Source organism: Nicotiana attenuata, unplaced genomic scaffold (assembly GCF_001879085.1).
Source record: "Nicotiana attenuata strain UT unplaced genomic scaffold, NIATTr2, whole genome shotgun sequence".
Lineage (NCBI taxonomy): Eukaryota > Viridiplantae > Streptophyta > Magnoliopsida > Solanales > Solanaceae > Nicotiana > Nicotiana attenuata.
The window spans coordinates 24,282-34,714 of record NW_017676964.1 but is presented as its reverse complement, the minus strand read 5'-3'; the positions used below and the strand labels follow the sequence as shown (position 1 = coordinate 34,714).

At 36.3% G+C, this 10,433-nt stretch overlaps 1 pseudogene; it reads right to left on the bottom strand.

Annotated features, from left to right (window-relative positions):
- Positions 1 to 7,046: 7,046 nt before the first annotated feature.
- On the bottom strand, positions 7,047 to 10,124 carry LOC109221270 (annotated as a pseudogene).
- Positions 10,125 to 10,433: the final 309 nt, after the last annotated feature.

Below are 10,433 nucleotides of genomic sequence, written 5' to 3'. Positions count from 1 at the left end.
AAGCCTTTAGGGCCGTTTAAAAATACGATTGTGGTTGCGTATACGTTCGCGTAACATGACCATAATTCTAAAATTAATTCGGAGTATGCGTTCGCGCAACTTCGATCAAACTTTTCTTAATAATAAAATGGGTTACGGGCTATTAATTAATGTTAGTTTACATAGTTTGAGGGGCGCCATCCTTCATTAAATCGCATATGGCCCTCGTATTAATTTCATAACCTAGATGTAAAAATGACTAAATATTTCGTAGAATATCCTTTAGGGCCGTTTTAAAATACTAGCGTGATTGTGTATACGTCCGCGTAACACAATTACGCTTCTAAAAACAAAACCGGAGTATGCGTTCGCAACTTTGGCCCAAATTTTCTTAATAGTAATTAAGCGTTATTAATTGTGGACACGCTCGCGTGACATGATTTTTGACGCACCAAACAGGCGGGTATACGTACGCGTAACCCGTTTCAAGATAAGTTTTCTAATCGAAAGCGGTGAAAGAAGTAAATGCACATAGGTTCTAAAATCAGTAATTAAATAATTTAATAAGCCAAGTATGATCAAAGCGACCGTGCTAGAACCACGGAACTCGGGAGTGCCTAACACCTTCTTCCGGGTTAACAGAATTCCTTACCCGGACGTCTGATTCGCAGACCATAAACAGAGTCAAACCTTTTCCTCGGTTCGGGATTTTAACCGGTGACTTGGGACACCATAGAACTCCCAAGTGGCGACTCTGAATTTTTTTTAAAATGAATCCCGTTTCGATTGTCACTTCAAGTTGGAAACAACTCCCTTATTATACCTCTCCCGGGGATTGTAGTAAGAAAAAAAGGAGGTGTGACAGACGCGATAAAAACATAATCCTGCTCGCGAATCATCCATGCGACGCGGTCAAACATAATTTTTATCATTTAAAACACAACACTTCTTTGATTCTTTTTCAAAAAGATGAAGATAATTCTCTTGAAGCCTTTAAATCTTTAGATGATCTTCAACTTACTTATTTTCTTACAATTAGCACGTATGATCAAATAGTAGTGTCCATAAAGCATGGTAAAATCCTAGAACTACTCGGACAAAAATAGAAATAGTAGCTGCGTATGGACTCTCTTCACTTCGTGCGTACGTAGCCCCCACAATCAATCACATATTAATTAAGTTCACGTATGGGAAAAATTTTCCTCTTACTAGGTTATAAAAGAGACTTACCTCGCTTCAAGGTCTACTTTCCGGTCCAAGCTTAAGCCCAAACCCTCAATTTGGTGTCGAACAATCCGAAACTATCCAAATAACGTAAAAACTAATCAATATAGGCTCAAAAGTTCATATTCCCACTATTAGAGTGATTACCCAACCCATATTGCAAGATTCCTAAAATTCACCCCCGGGCCCACGTGCCCGGATTTCGGAAATTTTCGAAGAAGTTGTTACCCATAACCTAAGGATCAAGAATATATGATTTTTACTCCATTACATAATAAATTTTGTGGTTAAATCTTGTTTTTATCAAAACCCTATGTTTTACTCTAATCCCATAATTTTCACTAATCTTTGTGTATTAATCTACCCAAAAACCAAGTATTAAACTCACATTAAGTAGAAGTAACTTACCTCACAAATGCTAGGTTGAAATTCCCTCTTTGGAAGCTCCCAAATCGCCCAAGGATACAGTAAATGACCCCAAATAAGCCTAAGTCCAGATTTTTAAACTTTTTGCCCAGCTGCCCCCTTAATCACGAACGCGATAGGGGCCTCGCGTTCGCGAAGTCCATCGTCTCAGGCCCTTCATCGCGAACGCGAAAATTGACACGCGAGCGCGAAGGACAAAGCTGGCCCGACCCAGATAGTCTACTCTACGCGAACGCGGGAGGCCTCATGCGAATGCGGGGGTCAATGGCCCAGACCTTCGCGAACGCAGAACAGCTATCGCGAACACGAAGAGCATCCTCCCCCAGCCCAAACCCCTCTACGCGAACGCGATGGTTCCTTCGCGTTCGCGAAGGAGGAAACCAGAACTAGGCAGATTTGGTATCATGTATTTAGCTTCGAGGGGTCCGAAACTCACCCGAGCCACTCAGGACCCTGTCCAAAGGCACTAACAGGTGTGTAACATAATACGGATTTTCTCGAATTATCGAAATACGAAAAACAACAACGAAACCAAGAATCATACCCCAAAACCAAATTAGGTAAGTAGAAGTAACTTACCTAACAGTAGAAACTTTAGCCTTAGTATTTTGCAAGTGCAAAAGCGGTCATATGAACTCAATGTAGAAGGAACTAGAATTAATAGAATAAGATCCTTGAAAAGCACTAGCCCTGAAAAAGAACTCAGATTTAGAGAAAATTAATCATGTTTTATCAAAACAAAAATGTAAGCTACAGTATGATGTTAGTGGTATTTTCGTGTTGAAGCTGTTCAGCATGTTTGCTGCACAGCAAAAGGGTAAACTAAACTATTAACATGATCTATACATCGGATTATGTAATTGCGACTTATAAATCGCATTAAAAAATGCAGACAAATTTTGGGGCCCCATTTTTATAGCAAAAATAAGTTATAGGATTATAGTTTTGTTTCCCCTAAACATTGAGAAGATGAATTTAGGAAAGGCATAAATATAAAGAGTTCTACATGTATAGAACTTTTAGACCTTAATTTTATCATTAATAGTGTACGATGGGGAGTGCAGATACCATCGCAAGTAAATTAAGTCCTTTTCTCATTTTTCATGCCTTTGTTTCTTATGTCAATGCCTCAACTATTGCTGTTGAACAACATTAATTGATTTGAAGGTTCTTATTACTCATTACATTGCTCAACAAAAAATAAAAAATTATTTTTAACCACTTAAATATAGAAATCGGATTTCAGGTGTAATTTATAGAAAGAAAAAAATTGATGAGATCAAAGTCCCTTCAGGAATTTTTTTAAGAGTTGATTGTTTCTTATCTATAGTAGACCAAGCCAAGTTCACTTCAGAATAGATTTAACCAATTTAAAGCATATGTTCTTCAATATTTCTTATAAAACATAATAGTCACTCTAATATTGACGATGTAGACTTATTTTCTGTATTAAAAGTGTTAAATGGTTTAGACTTACTTAAGAGCAACAATGTCTCAAGAAATATTAAACGAATAAGCTTTATTATCAATTGAAAAAGAAAATTAGAAGAAATCGATTGTAACAAAAATAAGTTTGCATCTCACAAAGCTAAACAATAGACTTCAAATAAATTAAGATTTTGATAGCGTTAAGGGTTAAGGGTTTATTTTGCGTACGGAAGCGTAACGGTTATGAGCAACCGTCAGTTGCAATTTGCAATCCCAGCACAAGAGAAGTAAGAATTCTTCCTAAACTGAAAGATCAGACCGTTGATTTAGATGACCTTTTCCCTATATACTTGGTTTCACTAGGTTTTGACCCACAAGAAAAGAAGTATAAACTATTGATGACAGTTAATATTAAAACAATGTCCACAAGAAATTGTATTTTCACTTTAGGTATAGATGAATCATGGAGAGAGGCTAAAAGTACGACCTATTTCTGTTCCCCCAACAATGGAATTTGTGTGAATGGTGTTATCTATCAGTTGAGTCGTGATTCAAGAAATATAGTTGCTTTTGATGTTAAATCTGAAAATTTCAGGATTATACAGTCGTGGATATTACCTATAAATTACAGCTACCTTATTATACCCGATAGAAGTGAAAGACAAATTAGCAACCATAGATTATCGCTGAATTTTGGTCGTTACATGAATTTGGGGATTTTAGAAAAGACGCAAGAAAGATGGGAGAAGCATGTTATTGCCTTCCCGTTACGATGGAAAGAGAGAGAATTAGTTAAAGAGGGAATTTTTTGTTTTCGCGCGCATTGTGAAGGGGAGATTGTGTTTGTTGCTAAGATAAAGAATATCTATGAATTCTCCTATTTATGTTATGATATCACGAGAAAAAGTTGGAGAGAATTTGAGATGCAAGGACTTCCCAAACATGGTCGAATAGAAGGCATTTACACTTATTTAGAAAGCCCCTTACCATTGGGAAATCAATTATCATCACCAAGTTTAAACTGCAAGGTGTTTGGCGGAGTTTTTGTTATATTTAATAATTTGGCATCTGGAATATCCACTGGCTCGACTAATCCAGATTTGCATTCCTACCTGAAATTTCTCCTTTCTTAGTGCTCGAACCCGAAAACTCTGATTAAGGGTGGAAGTATCTCATCCATCTCACTACACCCCTTGCTGGTTTTTGGCGGAATTATGCTCCTTCGTTTTTTTTCTGTTGTTTTTTTTAATTGTAGACAGTTTCTTTATAGGTATCCGGTTGCTTAATTTTCTAACTTATTCTGCTATTTTAGTAATTGTTAGTATTCTTGATCTACATGGATTTTCTTGAACATTCCAGCAATCTTATACTACCATTCTTTAGCTATCAACAAATCATTGATTGTTAGCATCACTTTCTCTCAATTTGTCTCTCAATTAGTTTTCTGATTAACCAGAACAGCTTCTAACATTAAAACTAATCACATTAAAACTAAAGTTAGTGTATATATATAGCAAAAGATAATGCTAAATACCATTTAGTAGAAATTAATAACTACTAATGCAATCATTTCCATGCTATTTCATCTTAATATATAATCCAAAATAGCTTTTTTACATAGAGTTGAAAGCTAATTATGCTACTGCACGAATTGATAGTACTTGACAAACTCTGCTAAAGAAGAAATCACAAAATCAACATTTGGCTCAAGGCTACAATCAGCTATGAAAATAAGTTATGACTTGAAATAAAATAAAGAAATGGTAATTTATCTCAAAAAGAATATTATTGGTGGCAATTAAAGTCGCCATAAAACTATTTTCAGATACAAAATCAGGAGTCCCTCGGATGATCTTCATTATGTAAGGACCAAGAGTGATCGAAGGTTTAAAATAAATATGATAGAAATAAGTGTCATTTCTGAAATCAATGTAGACAAGTCGAATAGGTCGCCAGTAAATTCATTATTCATTTGGCGACCTACATACAATATATTTTCACGCGATGATCATAATACAAAGAAACATCATAAATATTATTGATGGTACACTTTGAATTTGTGACGTGTGACTTTTACACATGCGACCTGTAAATCGAATTCAAAGATTGCGACTTATAAATAGTATTACACAGTTGCGACTTACAAATCGCATTATTCAATTGCGACTTATAAATCGCATTCCTATATTTCGACTTGTAAGTCGCATTCCTGTTCCAACTAAGAATCTCATTCGCTCGCATTTGTGTTCTATCAAATGCGACTTGTAAATCGCGTTTATCAAATGGAAAGAGAGAGAATTAGCTTAAGATCGAATATTTTGTTTTCGCGCGTATTACGAAGGGGAGATTGTGTTTGCTGGTAATATGAAGAAAACCAATGAATTATCCTATTTATGTTACGATATCACGAGAAAAAGTTGGTGAGAATTTGAGATCCAGGAACTTCCCAAACAGGGTCAAATAGAAGGTATTTACACTTATGAAGAAAGCCTCTTTCCATTGGAAAGCCTTTCCAATTATCATCACCAAGTTTAAATTGCAAGGTATTTGGCGGAGTTGTTCTTATATTTAATAATTTGGCTTATATGCAGAACCGTATTTGGCTAAGGAAGCATATTAGAACTCTATGGGCCTATGGCTTCAACCTTAAGATTCTTAGCATGAACGCATTATCTAATGAGCATTGATACTTAGGTCATTTAGAGGAAAATTAATCTAGGTTATGTAGCCATTGCAGCTCTCTTCTTTTTTATTGACCCACGGAGGGAAATGGACATTGCGCGTATATCAGCCGGCCCCAACTAGTTTTGGATTGAGGCGCAATTGTTATGGTAGCACATCAGTTAAGAGAACAGATAGGCAGAGAGCGACTTCAAAATTCTACACTGAAGCAAACTTAAACATAACGTTATATCTTGACTTCATACTCCCACAATCTTTTAGTCTATCAAAATAGCTTGAATTTTTTTTTTCTTTTATCTAAAAAAACAGCTTTTGTATCTAATCTCTCTTTGGTACTACTTATTATAGTGTGATGACCCAAAGGGTCAACTTTTGTTTTAGAATCCGAATCCGGGTTCCGAGGCCTTGAAAATCTTATTTTCTTTCTCTTTGATTTGTGTGCGCAGTTCGGGCGCGTTTGCGGAAAGCCTTTATGTGAAATTTAAGAAAAATATTGAAGTTTACCTTTAAAAATTGGTTAAAGTTAACTTCGGTCAACGTTATTGGTAAACGGACCCAGACCCATAATTTGACGGTCCTGTAGGGTTCGTAGTAAAATAAGGGACTTGGGCGTATGTCCGGAATCGAATTCTGAGGTCCCTAGCCCGAGAAATGAATTTTTGAAGAAAATTGTTTGCTGAAAAATATAAGAATTTTTAGAAATGGGATAGTGTGTGATCTCATTGGTATCGGGCCCGTATTTTAGTTCCGGAGCCTAGTACAGGTTTGATATACTCCCTCCGTTCCAATTTATGTGAACCTGTTTGACCGGGCAAAGAGTTTAAGAAAAAATGAAGACTTTTGAAATTTGTGGTCCTAAATAAGTCAAAAAAGGGCCCATGGTATTTGTGTGGTTATACACTACTGAAAAATTGGTCTATGGTAACGCATGAAAAACCGTTCTAGTAGGTAGCTAAACCGTTGCCGTAGCGATATTGGAACGGTTTATAGACCGTCACATCTGCTCGCGTGCCAATAGAGCTATAGGAACGGTTCTTGGAACGGTTTTCATATCCGTTGCTATAGAGACTTCTATCGCAACGGTTTTCCTTTTCTCTATTGGAACGATTATTCCTTCCAATTGGGACGGTTTAAAACCGTTACTATAATGTGTATGCAACGGCTCATAACCGTTACCATATTATCTAATGCAACACTTTCGTAAGCTATTGTTACGGTTATTTATGGATATAACAACGGTCTCTTTAAGCTACTGTAACGGTTGTTTTTGTATAGCTACGGTTTTAAATACCTATTGGTAAAAAAAATTATATGGCATTTTGGAACGGTTTACTGGATCTATTGGGAAAGTGTATGTGATGAATCACTGGGAAGTTCAATGAATTCTCAGAGAGATACTCAAAAAGCCTGCAACAGATGATATTTTCAGGTTACTAGAGAAAAAATTAGAGACATGAAAATGCAGCAGCTAAGTATGTTTCCTCTCATAATGTCTGCGTTTAAGAAAGTTTATACAAGTGAGATATGTAAGTATACGTATGTCATATTGATTAAGCCGTCAAGACTAACTGGTAGCAGCTTTATTGTAAAAGAAGTTGAATATTTTCAATTCAAATGCAACATACCTCCTGGCTGCATGAACTCTGCCAATTTTTTCTTCTGTATATGGAAGATTATGAAGAATCATAGTAACATCAGTGCTCTTTAGGATTTCCAATTCATCTTTTGATTCATCACCAAGCACAGACACAACCAATCGTGTACCTGAAGGAGGTTCCCAGTTTAGCCTGATTACTAAACTTTTGGAATATAATTAATTCAAAGAACTTAAAAAACTATTATGATTATCACACTTTCTGGAAGAAGCTTTTGAGCACAACCAGATAACTCCTTCAGAGTAACCAATACTATGGCATTGGGTAACGGCTTTGTCAATTGCTCTGACAAAGGAGTAATGACTCCCATGCTTATGTCAACCAATCTTTTGAGAGCCAGACGTTGTTCATTTTGCAAAGACACAATCAAGTCATTCTCAAAGTTTCCATAAACAAAAGGGATCGAGCAAAGTAATCTGCACTAGAAATGCTAAATTTTAACATATTCGTCCGAGCATCATGAAGATAAAACTTAGATACTTAAATTACTACATAGAAAACACAAGGGTCCTCACAGAATCTTTATCCTCTACTGGTGGAAGTTCCCTCAATAGGATTGAGTCCACAGTTGCCAGATCCTGCAAAACCACTGATTATAATTTAGCACAAAGACGACGCACAGACAAAGGAGAAGAATTAGTTCTAGAATTAGACCTTAAATGGCATGCCCACGACAAGCTTTGCCGCTAATGATCTATACAGAAGTTCAGGGGTCTGCAAAACCAAAAGATAAGGCTATTTTTCAGGGAAGATAATATAAAGAAAACAATTGTGGCTAGAAAATTCACAAAAAATTAGCATGTAATAAAATCGATTAGTAAAATCATATATAACAAGTTATTCTTAGAGAAGTGCTAGATAAGACCTTCAATTGATCCAAAGAAACAGACATGAGAACAGAACCATCTCGATGCAACACGCCTCTGTAGTCTACTTCATCACCCTGTTAAAAAAATCAAAACATTTGTTTTCTTCACAAAATGAAGCCTCATATAGCAGATCTGCTCAGGGTTTTTACCTGACCTCCTTTTGAGCTGGCAATTCCCCTGACCTACGTTGAAAGTCAAAATAGCGTCTGTTCTTTTCTTCAAAAAGGGCCTGATAAAGGAAGTAGAAATTTTACTACACTGTCAAAACTTAAGGTCCTAAACCACATTCATAAGCAATCATGTACCTCTCCTTGTTGAAGCTCAGCTGCTCTCTTTCCAAGGTTTGCCAACCGTCGACAGGGATCTATCTCCTCCTCTGGAGGTTCAGTTAGGGAAACCCTTATTGTATCACCCAGACCATCCTGCATCAATAGAAAATTTTCTTCTTTAGAAAGTCGAGCAATTCATTTATGATGATAAAGCCACACAAATGAGGAACATGTATGAGAATAGACTACCTTATCGTAGTAATTTGCTCGCATAAACACACTTTTAGTTTTTAAAATTCCAAATATGATAAATCACAAGTAAGTATTTTCTGTCACTCAAATGCTGATTCAACCTCAAATGCTGACTGAACCTGTTACCACATTTAGATGATACAAAGTAATTAAAGAATACAACAACAATGACTAGAATAGAGTATTCTAGATAAGTAATTCAGTTACTGCTCACCATTCCCCTAGGTGAGTCCCCATAATAGCTCATAATTCGATCTGAAAGGCTCCCGTGGTTAGTTCCAATACGTATTGCACGTTCGTACTTTTTATATTTTTCAACCAATGGTGTAAAAACCTAAACCATTTCAAATCAAAAATGGATTGAACTCTGCAAAGAGGTAGACTGTCCAAGAATATGCTTCGTAATAAAAGGGAATTTTTTTTACTAAATGCGAATAATGAGCAGGCACAGTTTCCAATATAGGATGATTATAGACCCAGCATCAGCTTGGGAAGCAATTCTTGTTTAACATTGTCTGTCTTAGCATAACAACAATAACAACATACCCAGTATTATCTCACACCCGTCTTAGCATATTGCACGCATTTTTATTTTTTAACAAGCAGTGAATGAAAAGGATCTTATAATTAAATCAATATGATTCATACCTTATAGGACAAAAGAAAGGTGAAAATCAACTGAAAATAACTACTTCCTCCGTTTCATTTTATGTGTCTTAGTTTAACTAGGCATGGAGTACAAGAAAAGTAAGGAAGACTTTTGAATCTTGTGGTCTTAAATTAAAGATGTGTGTAATGTACCCAAGTGCCCTTGAATCTTGTAGTCTTAAATATGCTACGTGGAATGTTGGAGTTAAAGAGTTACTAGTGTGGCATATTCTAACCTCCTCAATGTGCTCAAGTTCTTTCTGGTAGTCTTCTTCTGTGTACTCTAATTGCTCAAACTGGGCTCGCCTGTCAGCTGAAAGAAATTAACCGATTAGATCATTGCTGTTCTCCTGGCTCTGCCAAAAAAGATCATCACATTGACAGAGCAGAAATACCAAAGTTTCCAGGATTGACACGTATTTTTTCAAAGACTCCGCAACTCGAAGTGCAATAGGAGGAGCAAAATGAATGTCAGCCACCAGAGGGATGTTGTAACTGCATATATGCAGAACACACACGAGATAAGATAATACTCATGTCATCAAGTCCATCAACTCTTGAATATATCGGTAAAAATTTGAGACCTACTTCTTTTGCACAAGAGAATTTTCAATTTCAAAACATGCATCAGCTTCTTTCTTCCCTTGGACTGTAATTCGAACTATGTCAGCTCCTGCGTCAGCTATTTTCATCACCTGTATAAATAGGAGTTAGCATCAGTGCTAAACTTACTTGGCTTAAAATTTTCATGCCCATTGAGGAAGTAATGAGGTTCTATATATACCAGCTTCGCAACACTTGAACTCAGCATGTTCCAAACAGTGAACAAAAGAGACAAGTTTCAGTCGCAATCATAATACCAGAATTGAAGGTTAAATTCCAGTTTTATACTCAGAAAAATCAAACTCAACTGAAATTGCTAGTTCGAAGTTAATCAATGAGATCAACACAATTCAAGTTCCAAGAATTGAACTCCAGCAAGTCTAGCAATTCTCACTCAC